This window comes from Hippichthys cyanospilos, chromosome 2 (assembly GCF_059441005.1).
Source record: "Hippichthys cyanospilos isolate Australia breed blue-spotted pipefish chromosome 2, RoL_Hcya_1.0, whole genome shotgun sequence".
NCBI lineage: Eukaryota > Metazoa > Chordata > Actinopteri > Syngnathiformes > Syngnathidae > Hippichthys > Hippichthys cyanospilos.
This window is the reverse complement of record NC_142370.1, coordinates 13,786,563-13,798,228: the sequence shown is the minus strand read 5'-3', so window position 1 is coordinate 13,798,228 and position 11,666 is coordinate 13,786,563.

The following is an 11,666-nucleotide window of genomic DNA, read 5'->3' as shown; positions in this document are numbered from 1 at the left end:
CCGTATAATTAGCTTCTGAACTGTGACACGAAGCACGTAAGAATAATGGCGTCAATTTTGGTCAGCCTTAAGTCATTCTCCGAAGCTCTCAATTGGCATCAGTCGACTGAATAGGCGATCAATTTTTCAAGGCGAGCCATCCATTCCTGCGTGTTGCTATCCGATTTTGCAAAGTGTCTCAGAATTGCTATTTAACTTGCAATTGAGTTGACTCAAACATGAGTCTATGTTGACCACACAAACTTGACACGCAGCTAGCCCACTTCCAATGGGACTAGCCATTTAAAAAAGCTCTACTATATGCAGTTTTTTTAAAAAGCATTATTATACATGGCTGTCGGGAAAAAAAAAAAAAAAAAAAAAAAAAAAAATATATATATATATATATATATATATATATATATATATATATATATATATGAAAAAAAACCCTGGGCATGCATTTTGCAATAAGCATTTTTTGTAAAAATCGGATGTTATGTGAAACCAATCAACTACAATCGGACGTGAGTTTTTTAATCTGGAGTTTGCGACTCTCACGACAGTGCTGTCAATTAGTAAATCCCTTCACTTCCTCTGGAAGCACAGCATGTAGTTGTAGCTTGTAGCGTAGATCGTAAACCTCCAGCCCTTCAAGCTATTTGTCCAAAGTGCCATCTGCAACCCAGTTGAGTAATGAGAGGCAACTGCAGAGCGTCTAGTAAATGGAGGCAGCCTATTTTAACCCCGCCCATTTCCCCACGGCATAACCATAGCACCATAGACAGCTCGTTTGTCTTCTTTCCAACCCTGGTGCAGCAGTTTCAAATAATTTATGTACCCACTTCTGCCCTTTCCTCTTCTCCTCAGCCTCCTCTCCTTTGTGTCATGCAACATAAACCAATATGTTTTTGTTAGCTCAGGAAAAGCACTGCATACAAATATAGCATATTTCATTCGACAACTCATGATGGTGAGATGGGGGCTGGCGGTAGAAGATGTTGCATATGAAAAAAAGATTTCTCGTTTCTATTCTGCTAGCTGGAACATAAATGCCATTTACACAATACAACGACCTATGTCTTTATGTGTTTATTAAGGATGCCAGTCTTAAAAGCCGGAAGGCTGTGCAAAATATTGACTTTCTCCCACTGCCATTCATATCAGTTCTCAATGAAGATGTTGCATTACATGCGTCGGGCCTCAATTACTTGTGAGCACTTGTCTTGCGAGATAATACCAATGGAGCACAGCAGTAAATCATTTACAGTTTCTTCAAAAAGAACACATGCATGCAGTATGAAGCGCAACCAAGTACACTAACGAGCACAAAGAAGTTTTGGATGAAAACAAAAGTGCTGTGTCGTCCACATTCGATTGATCAAACCTTGCATCTACATTTGTATTGGCATCTCTAGGTGTATTTTATTTAGCAAACCCACATGACGGATTGGGTAACATCGTCTGTTTTAATTGCAGCCGTATACACCTTCACAATTAAAACTCATCGAATGTTTAGCTAAGGAGTTACACAGTTTAACGATAAGTTGCTTCATTCAATCATCCAATTCATTCGCTTTTCATTTGAAGAGAAAACGTTCTCTAGTTTTGTTTTTTTTCTCTCTCTCTCTCACTATCATCGGCAGCCTTTATGTGACTCAGCACTTGTTTTTCCGTGTCCGGTTTAATATTTTGAAATCATGGAAGGAGAAGACAATATTAGGTGGATGGTTGATGGATGTACATCCACCGGCAATTTGCTTCTACTACAGGAAAAGGCGATGATGAACTGCACACCTTTCGCGAGTGTTTTTGTGACGCGAGACGTGAAAAAAGTTTAAAAAGAAATACACGGACCGGACGCCGACTGAGCGGATTCACGTGCTCAAAACACTAAAGCGCGTGTTTTTCGCGCCGTGTTTTTCGGCATGATCTTTACAATGCGAAGCTTTGAAAAGAAAAAAGGGACTGTAGCAGGTTTACGTCTATCGATCAAGATCAGTACAGACGGTCCTCTGTACGTTTACCGGATTTCCCGTCATGAAGCGCTTCCTTGCTTGCCATTTGGCTTTTTAGTTCGCGCCGCTTGTTGCATAGGAGAGTAGTGCAGTTTTTTCCCCTACGCTTCACATCATCAGTCCAACTTGAATAAACGATCTGGCCCGCAATCGCTGGATGTGAACGCAACTTGACAATAAACTTGACTTTGACTTTGAAACTCGTTTGCCACACTCAGGAACCTCGGAGCCGAACCCTAACCCAGGAAACCCTCAGAGTTCCCGGGCCTCTTGCTCTGAAATGGGCTGTAGAGAGCTAGCCAGCTACTTTAAGAATTCATCAACCATTTGTTGATGCCAGACAAGCTACTAAAACATTTTTTAAAAATCACCAAAGTCATTTGAAAGAGATCCCAGTGCTAGTTTTAACCCAGTCATTCATATTTCAGTTGAAAGCACAGACACGACAAGATTATTGGTCAAACTTAACCTCGAATAGACGTTGAATTGCACAGAAGGGAAATTGGTGAGTAGTGGACAGTAATGGAGAAAAATTCTGAGGTAGTAACATGTAAAAATAGCAGCGCAGTGTTGGCACATTGCTCACTTTTTTATTGGACGGGCAGCATTATTATGTATTATGACTTTCTCATTTTCCACAACATTGCCTCAGCACCTTTAGGATACTTGTCAACCAGCAATTTTACGCTTGCTGATGACATTGGTGAGGACCTCAGGCACGACTATTCCCTCAGCCTGCTGAGTCACTGATAGGAATGTGATATGTGATATGAGTGTGTTGAGGGTCCACCAAGAAGTGGCTGTCATTGGCAATTTCGGTTGGGTGACATCTTACAGTGAGGGGCTTGCCGAGAAGTATCCGTTTTCTGTCATCTTTCGATGAGCCGAGTCATTATTTCTGTCTGGATATTAGGTACTTATTGGAGCGCTGGGAACCGCACGGTGGCCTGTCTGAACATCATTCGTATCATATCCAAAGATCAGTCATCATTTGAAAAATTCAGGTGAAAGCGCCACTTTATTCAATTCTGTGATCACATTATTCAAGCTACTTCCTTTATGTGTATACATATTAAGAATACACAAAGTAAGTTTTGTGCTGAAAGCTTCTTTTGTTCCATACGGGTCATTATCTAGATATGTGATATATGATATGCACATTTGCCAAAAAGCTGAGAAGCAAATACTTTGAGGACGTATTCCAGATATATCTGAGTGTGTCCATTACTTCTCAGATAAAAAAAAAAAAAAAAAAAAAAACCTCCAATCTAGGTGCAGATTCCAGCCTTGGCCTTGCTATTTCTTTTTCCAATGAGTGGTTTTCATTTTTCGGTGGTTTCATTTTCTAGCCTCAGCATTTCTGCTCACAAATTCTTGTGAGAGCAGTAAATCATGATGCCATGGTGGTCTTTGGTTGTTCTGTTCCACCCAGGAATGTGCAAAAGTGGTGCTGAAAGACGGCGGGCCCGAGTATCCTCCAGAGGGCCAACCCTTGGTGAACATTGTCCATGACGGGCCATCAAAAACTATGTACGGGCATCCGCCCATACTGTAATTGGCTTGGAAAATATTAAGTCCGTCCCAACCCATGCGAGAGTTTTGAGATATGAGTGCAGTCGTAGGACTGATTAAACTCCTATTTCAAAGCACCTACTGTATGTACCTGGAAATGAAAGCAGAATCCACAGCCAAACTACAGGAACCAGTAGGGCCAGTGAAGAAAAAAAATGTTGGCAGAATTCTCTTTTTTTTCTCAGAATTGTCACTGAAGTCAAAATTCAGTTTTTATTCTACAAATTCTCACTTTGATAAGTGTAAATAAATAGTGTGACCATTCTTCGACGAAGCAAAAATAGGGAGAAAACAGGTGGCAATGCTTGTCATCTCCGTTTTCATTACGCTCCGCTTTAATCGCAGCACTGAGTGTGACTTTCTAATTAGAAGCAAAAACGGGGTGAATAATTCGTTCGAGAAAGTGCACGGTCATGCCTCATAACGAGACGCCGCAATCCTCTCGGCAAACAAGTCGTGAGAACAGCTCCGGCTAAGTTGTTAATTTATGATTTATTTGATTCAGTTATGCAGCATTTGCGTTCCCCTTAATGAACATTGGTCATACTCGAAGTACATCTGGATCCGTTCTATCAATTTATCACACTCCGCAAATACATCCGAGCCTCTGTAATGACTTCATCGCCCACCCATGCAGAGTTCGTCTCTATTTAATTACCGGCTCTGCAACAATGTACGTCAGAAGCAGAAGGCCACTGTGGCTGAAAATTGATGGTAACAAATGAACTTGGAAAAGAGTGGAGGAATTTTGCTATTTGAAATCATGTGTGTAAACGTGTGTGTGCACGTGTGCGGAGGTTGCTTTCTTTTTTCTTTGTCGGATTCGGCACTTATAGTTAATGGCTGCCAAGCATTTTCATATGTTTTATGGTTCTATATAATCCTGCTCAACTATTAACAAGTATCTTGTTAGCGCCGTCATCTCCTTATGAAGGGTAATGGTGAAATAACATAGCAGCTTTATCGGTGGAATTAGATTAGCGAGTCAAGAGTTCAAAGAGATCCTCGAAGGAATGGGAGGCCCACTTGTGTCAGCCGAGGAAGCGGATAATTCGTCGTCATTGTCGTTATGTTTTTTTGTTTTGTGCTGTTTTTGCACAAAATCTGATCAGAATCATCTTTGTTTACCAATTGCAGGATTTAGTTGAATTATTGGTGGACAAAGTTACTGCACCTAATATTGAGGAAACATTTTCTTTAAGAAACTCGTGTAAAAAAAAAACAAAAAAATAATTAATCACAGGTGTCGAACTCTAGATCAAGAGGGTGAGCATTCTGCGTTTTTTTTTCCATTTTTTCTCCCTGACACGCCTGATTCAAATGATTAGGATTTTAGCAAACTGCAGGAGCTGGAAAACGATCCTAATAATTTGAATCAGGTGTGTTTGAGAGAAAACGTTTGAAAACATGCACGACTGGAGTTCAAAGCCTGTGATCGAAGCAAATGTTTATGTTTATTACCAATAAGAGCAAAAGGTCATTTTTGTGAATGAAATAATATCCTAATAATAACATGATTTCACATGAGCTTTGGGGATCCCTTTCAGATGACTTTGGTGTTACAGAAATGTAAAAAATACAATTAAAGACAGTGCTGTGCCCATCATGATGTATTAAACGTTGGAACTACATTTGTAGCGGTAGCTCAAGGTGTATTTTATTCAACTAACACCAAAAGACGGGTCAACGCATTAAGAGTTAAGACCGCAGAGTTGCTCGTTCACTGTGTAAATCTTCACATGCCTTTTACCTTCCAGCAGTTTTTCGCCAAGGGGGAAGCATGAACTCACCATCATTTGACTTTATCCAGAAATGTTTGAAGTCAGTAAGACTGGTTCGCTTCAAATATTTGTTTTGCACACCGCTTGTGTGCGAGCCCTGCAGCGTGGAGTGTTTTTTTTTTTTTTTCGTTTTATTTGGAGGAGACTTTTTAGTGACACGATGATAGAAACAATTTTTGTAATGAGATTAAGGTTCATATAGAAATAAAATTGTCATTCTGGGGAAGATCTGATCACTTCCAAAGCCAACCACAAATGCAAAGTCATAAATCCAAGCAGCAGAAAAGTGAATGCTGATAGATAGATAGATAGAAGTGGTACAGTAAACTAATGTCTGAATCAAATGAAGTAATGAATCTAACCAATTAACAGATGTGATTAAAATTTGGATGGAAATGAATGTGTATGTCAAATAGCTGTTTACCAAAAGGATAACTGGCAAGTATATACTGTACTTTTGGGGTGAGAATATACTATTCGTAAGAACTCTAGTTTGTGGTTTTAAGCAGAACTGGGCATTTCACAACATTTCTGCTGGTGCATCATTTATATGGGACACCTTCCGTTGTCGTCGGTCCGTTCTTTTTGGAAGTTTACCCAAACTGTACTTCTTGGTCCATCAGCTAAACATTACAAAACTTCTGTCATCACTTTCGACGCCAAAGTGAGCGCCCCTAAACTTCTATCTTGCATTTCCTGGCTAAGAGCCAGAATGAGATTTTCATTTTGCAATTTGCCCATTGGTCACTTCAATGCCATCACCTTCTAGGCATCCCAGAATGCTTTTCTCAACTATGTGCAAGTGATTTATTCATTCAAATTGTATCGCGAAAGCAAAATAACTCAAAAGTCTCTTAATACCTAAAATTCTAAACATTGCTTTTTACTTTAGATCTGTAAAATGAATGCACTGAGCGAGATTATACTGTATGCAGTATGCATTTCATGATACCATGTCTGAAATGGAGCTCAAACAGTAGCTTCCCAGCCATGCGCAGCTGTTTCATTGAGGAGAAAATGTTGCTCAGTGCATTACATTAAGGACACGCTCACTCTCTCTAAAGTGTATTTGCTGCATACAAATGCTCTAGCACTCAGCTTTTCATTCCTGGCTGCACGTATGTATTCTTGCTGCTTATTTCAAAGTAAGCTGTTTAAACATTTCTCAAAAATTTGGAAGATTTAAACTGCATCAGGTGATAAACCATTGCGGTGACGTGGCAGGTGGTGATGATTACAATGATAAATTAAAATGACGGACGAAATATATTGTTTTGCTGAGCGGTCATTTTTTTCGTCATTTGGCAGTCCGTCGGCAAATGTCGATCCATCGGTGACAGGCTGACGGGCAGTCCGTCACTACCGGCGGATGGCCCACCTCTGCTTTTCCTGCAATGAACTAGGAAGCAGATTTGATACCCTAATTGTTGCGCTGAGATAAAAAGCCAAAAAGATTCCGAATTAGTCCGAATTCGGTGTTCAAAGCAATGTGAAAAATGGCTTGAAATTGCTGAGCCATCATCCATGACGAATAGTGCGCGATGATGACAGGATAAACAAGCAGCCTGGAACACATGAAAGGAGCTCAGCTTTCATGATATAAAGCTCCCACTATCAGCACTTTTTTTTTTCCATCTCGACTTAATTTTAATGCTGGGCTGAAACAAAAAGAAAGCCGCTCAAACCCCTATTCTATTTCATTTTATATTTCTGTTATCATTGTTATTATTGATCATATACCTTGGATTCAAATTTGGTTTTGGTCATCACCTTTGACAATTTCAACCTCATTCACTGCGAGTTATCTCATAAAAACACATAGCACAGAACATAAATATAGGGCCCCCCACCCCCACCCCACCCACCCACCCACACAGACACAGCGCCACACCCCCAAAAAACCCTCATAAAAAAATGCATTCATCATACACCTTGCTATCACAGGCTTTGCAACCTATTATAAAAAACGATGATGACAACTAGGAGGTATCGCAGCCGCCCAAGGCACTCTATGTCCCTCACCGGTGTTAATGATGTGTCAACACATTTTGTTTGTTCTTTGGCGAAACACAAATCAACAGGAGAAACTTTTTTTTTTTAAAGAGAACCCTCGCTAAGCAATATGACAAGTGTGTCCTCGTGCCTTTGATAGTGCTGTGGTGTACTCAAGAATCAGGATGACCTACCACATTTTCAACTCCAATAGTCTACTCCAGGCATGTCCAAACGCAGTCCTCGAGGGTGGCATGTTTTGGAGGTTTCTGTCCTCCTATCGCACCTGATTCAAATGATCAGCTCATCAGCAAGCTCAGCGGAAGCCTGACAACAAACCTGATCATTTGAATCAGCTGCATCGGATGACTGAAACGTCAAAAACATGCAGGATAGGTGGCTCTCGGGGACCGGGTTTGGATATGCCTGGTCGACTCCCTGATAGTTGCCAAGCGTAGTACCAAGACTGACCTGTGAGAGGTAGTATGGTGCCATAGGGTACCTAAACTGCCCGAAAAAAAATAGAGGAACTCTTCTAATTCCTTGGCAACAAATGTGAGGACACCCCAAGCCATCATTTCAAAACGCCGTTACAGTTGTAGAAAAGCGGCCGGTTGAAAAGACTTAAGGAAATTCTATATTCTATATTCTTTGGTTTACTTAGTTATAGTTAATATTACTATTTTTTTAATATGCACAAACTGCTAGCAGTTAACATTTTGATTTTTATAATGACTACGTAAGGCATAAAGGGGACTGGTTTTCCCTTGCTACAGCCCTAATAATACCTATTGATGATAACTGTACTTTTATTACGACATTACTAAGATTACTAAGCTAACATGCTAAGATTCACAAGCTAACACGCTCCTTTCTATTGTAAATACTAATCTCTAATTGAATGCTGATCATTAGTTATTGCAAATGCTAATTGTACCATATTTCTCGCACAAAATTACGATGAATAAGCATGATGAAATTATACTGAGTCTACACATTACACATACTGTAGCATTTACAATATGGACATACTGTATATAGCATGTTTTTGGCCAAGGACACGGCGCTACGGTCACTCTTGTGTTAGCGCCTTCAAAAGGAAGTGCCTAATGCCGCAGCATCTGGTTTGCTTCTCGCAATAAAACACAAACTTTACACCTGACAAATTAAAGCAGCTCTGTAACAATAGAAAAACAAATAATCAACAATGGGTGTCCAACTTGGACATTTCCATTTGGGGGTGTCTTCACTTTTGTTGCCATCGACATTTGTCGTGTTGGTTCCCTGTAATTGAATTCAGTTATTTTGAGGAAAAAGTAATTTACCTTGAATACACAAGGTATATTGATTGATTAACATTGCAGCAAATTGTAATTTCTTCAGCGTATGAAACGCTATAAAATATTTACTAAAGTATGATGGGTATATTGACTTTTTTGAGATGTTGGGGTGAGCTAGTAATGAAATTTCACAGCATCATGTGACTGCAACATTCTTCTTCTTGTTGAAACTACACTCATGGCATTTATTTCAGGACTTTCCTGTTTGGACCAGCATGCTGGCTGGCTTCAGGCACAAAAGGATGTCCACACATTTTTCAACACATTCATGAAGATGAGAATGGGGCTCAATAGCTGATGTTTTATGGAAAGAAAATGGAATGTTCTATGTGTTTCATTCTGTCATTTTGATTGCATTTATTGTTCATATTTCCCTAATAAGCATCTTTTGGAGCAGTGCTGGTTTTAACCCGGAGTCATTTGACAGTATGCATTCTTTGGGCCTAAAATGAATGGGGAAAGTACCTTTGTTTAGTCGATAATGTCTTCTTTGATTCAAGACGCCAATGTGTTTGTTTGAGGTATATAGAAGCCATGATGTACGCTTGGTTAGGAGGAGAGTGAGAAGGAAGATGCGTGGGTGGGGTGTGAGCATCTCATTTCGAGCAGCCGGACACTGTAGGACCACATTCAGTTTAAGTACCGTGTGCACATTAACATAAAGAAGGAAAAAGTATTCATGCCGCATTTCGATAGATAATTCAAAAGTAGTCGTGGAGGAAATACAGACATGATTGATGATATAGTCAGATTCCAGCCAGGGTGGCACGGGTGCAGACTGGTTAGCAAGTCCGCCTCACAGCTCACATGTCGTGGGTTGGCTTTTGGCACTGGACTTTCTGTGTGGAGTTTGCATATTCTCCCCATGCCTGTGTGGGTTTTCCCCGGGTACTCTGGTTTCCTCCAGCGACGTGCAGTGAGGTTCATGGCTGGGGAGGCACGGATGTCATCAATCAGATTACAAACATCATATGAGCCCTCCCTGTTTATGTTTATAATCTCATATCTGCGTTCTTTAAGCATACGACTCGTAGCGAGAGATTCATATCTAATGACGCCCGCGACCGATTCAATTCAATCGTTCTGTATTCAAAGCGGATGTCCTCATATGGTCTGCTAGCCTGTCATCTTTCTCAGCAAAAGTATGTAAAAATCCAACATACTGTAGTCGCCATGACTGAGCCTGTCCTTTCATCATCCCCATGAAATGCTAGCTCCTTTTTGGGGAGAGGAAGCAGGTGGCATCCATGATATATTTTAAAACCTCTCACGTCTCCCTTTACCTTAGCATTGTGGATGTTGATGTAAAGGCTCCGTTGTTCGTCCAAAGCCAAGTCAAAGCCAAGAAGGCAGGAAAAGCAAAACCAGAACCAGAAGCTTCTTAATATATTCCTCACCATTACAAGCGTATGTCTAGGCCGCAAGGTGGGAAGGAAATAAAAAGAGGCGACTCAGCACTTGCTCCAGATGAAGGCGTCCCAGAATGTTGGAGCTGTGTCACGCTGTGTATGCTGCTGAGTCTCGTCTCAGTATTTTGTTTTGGCAAAAGTGAAAATTAAAATACAATATAAAAACAGCAATCAAAACATAATATAAAAATGGTTAAATTGATCATTTAAAAAAAATACGTGAGAGATACAACCATTTAATTTAATTTTCTTTTCTTTTTTTTCTTTTCATGGCGGCAGAGGAGTCCTGGCCTCCCCTGCCTGTTATGAACATGCTCTTTTGAGCGTTAAATGGAGAGCAAAATGCATACTTCAAGTATTACTGCGATTGAACAAGCACTTGTTCCACGCTGAGTACATTTGTGAGTAAATTGAGATAAGATCATCCTTAATGTCAGTATTCATACATATTGATACATATTTTTCCAACGAAAAAAGGATTTGAAATTCTGCTCAATGGATTGGAACGTCAACCTTTCCTCGGGCGCCACCTTCCGGTTAAAGTCCGCAGTGCGAAACAGTAAAGAATAAATTAAGGCTATTTCTTTTGGGACTTTGTAGTTTTAATGGTTGGGATTTGTCTCGCCACTTAAACTTCTTGGTGCCCGGTGGTCTCTTGCCCGAGATCAAATTGATTGTGAAAGGAATTATCATTTACTGCCGTGCGCTTCGCTGTGTTTCATAATAAACACTGAATGTGCTGTTTTTTTCTTCTAGATGTCTACAAAGTTGACAAAAGGCCAGCGCGAAATTAGAGTTTAATTGCTTGCTTTTAAAAATGTAAAATGGTGAAACTTATCTCCCATAATCCATTGATCTGAGAGTCTCCCCTTCCTTCTGACACCACAACAGCTATTCACAAAAAGACCACAAAATAATGTGTAACAGAATTTATACTTATTTTTTTTATTTCGAACAAAATGTTAATAAATACATCTTTTGCGTCCAAAAAAGATCATGACTTGAAGGACACATTTTTATAAATACTTTCATTTCATCAAGTCTTTTGTAGAAAAGAAAGAAAAATAGCAAACTAAAGCATCTCTAGTATGACAATATGATAACATGATCGTTTTTTTTGTCTGTGGTTGAACCCTTTTCGTAATTCAAGTGTTATTTTTTTTGTACATTTTTTTTCCTCCACGACCTCTTCATCGCATCTTTTTAAACATCCAACTTAGTCCTACTCATCAAGTCACACCACTGCAGTAGACAACGGAACAAAAATGCGGCAATAACAATCTCCAAAAGCAGACAAAAACTGAGGAGGCGAACAGAAATCACAGTGAAATTCAAACAGAGGGACAGGATGTAGGTCTGCAGAGGGCAATGGGAGGCCATTTTGCTGGGACATATTTACAACAGAAAGCATCTTCTGCATTGATGCACGCAACATGAACAGGTCGAGATGAGGGGGGCGGATACATCCACTGCTGTCTTCCGGCTGGGGAATGTTCTTGACGGTTGTGGGGAGGTTTCAGACAAAAGGGATCAAGAAAGGGTGCGTGGGGGCCATGAGTTGAAAGTTTATGAATG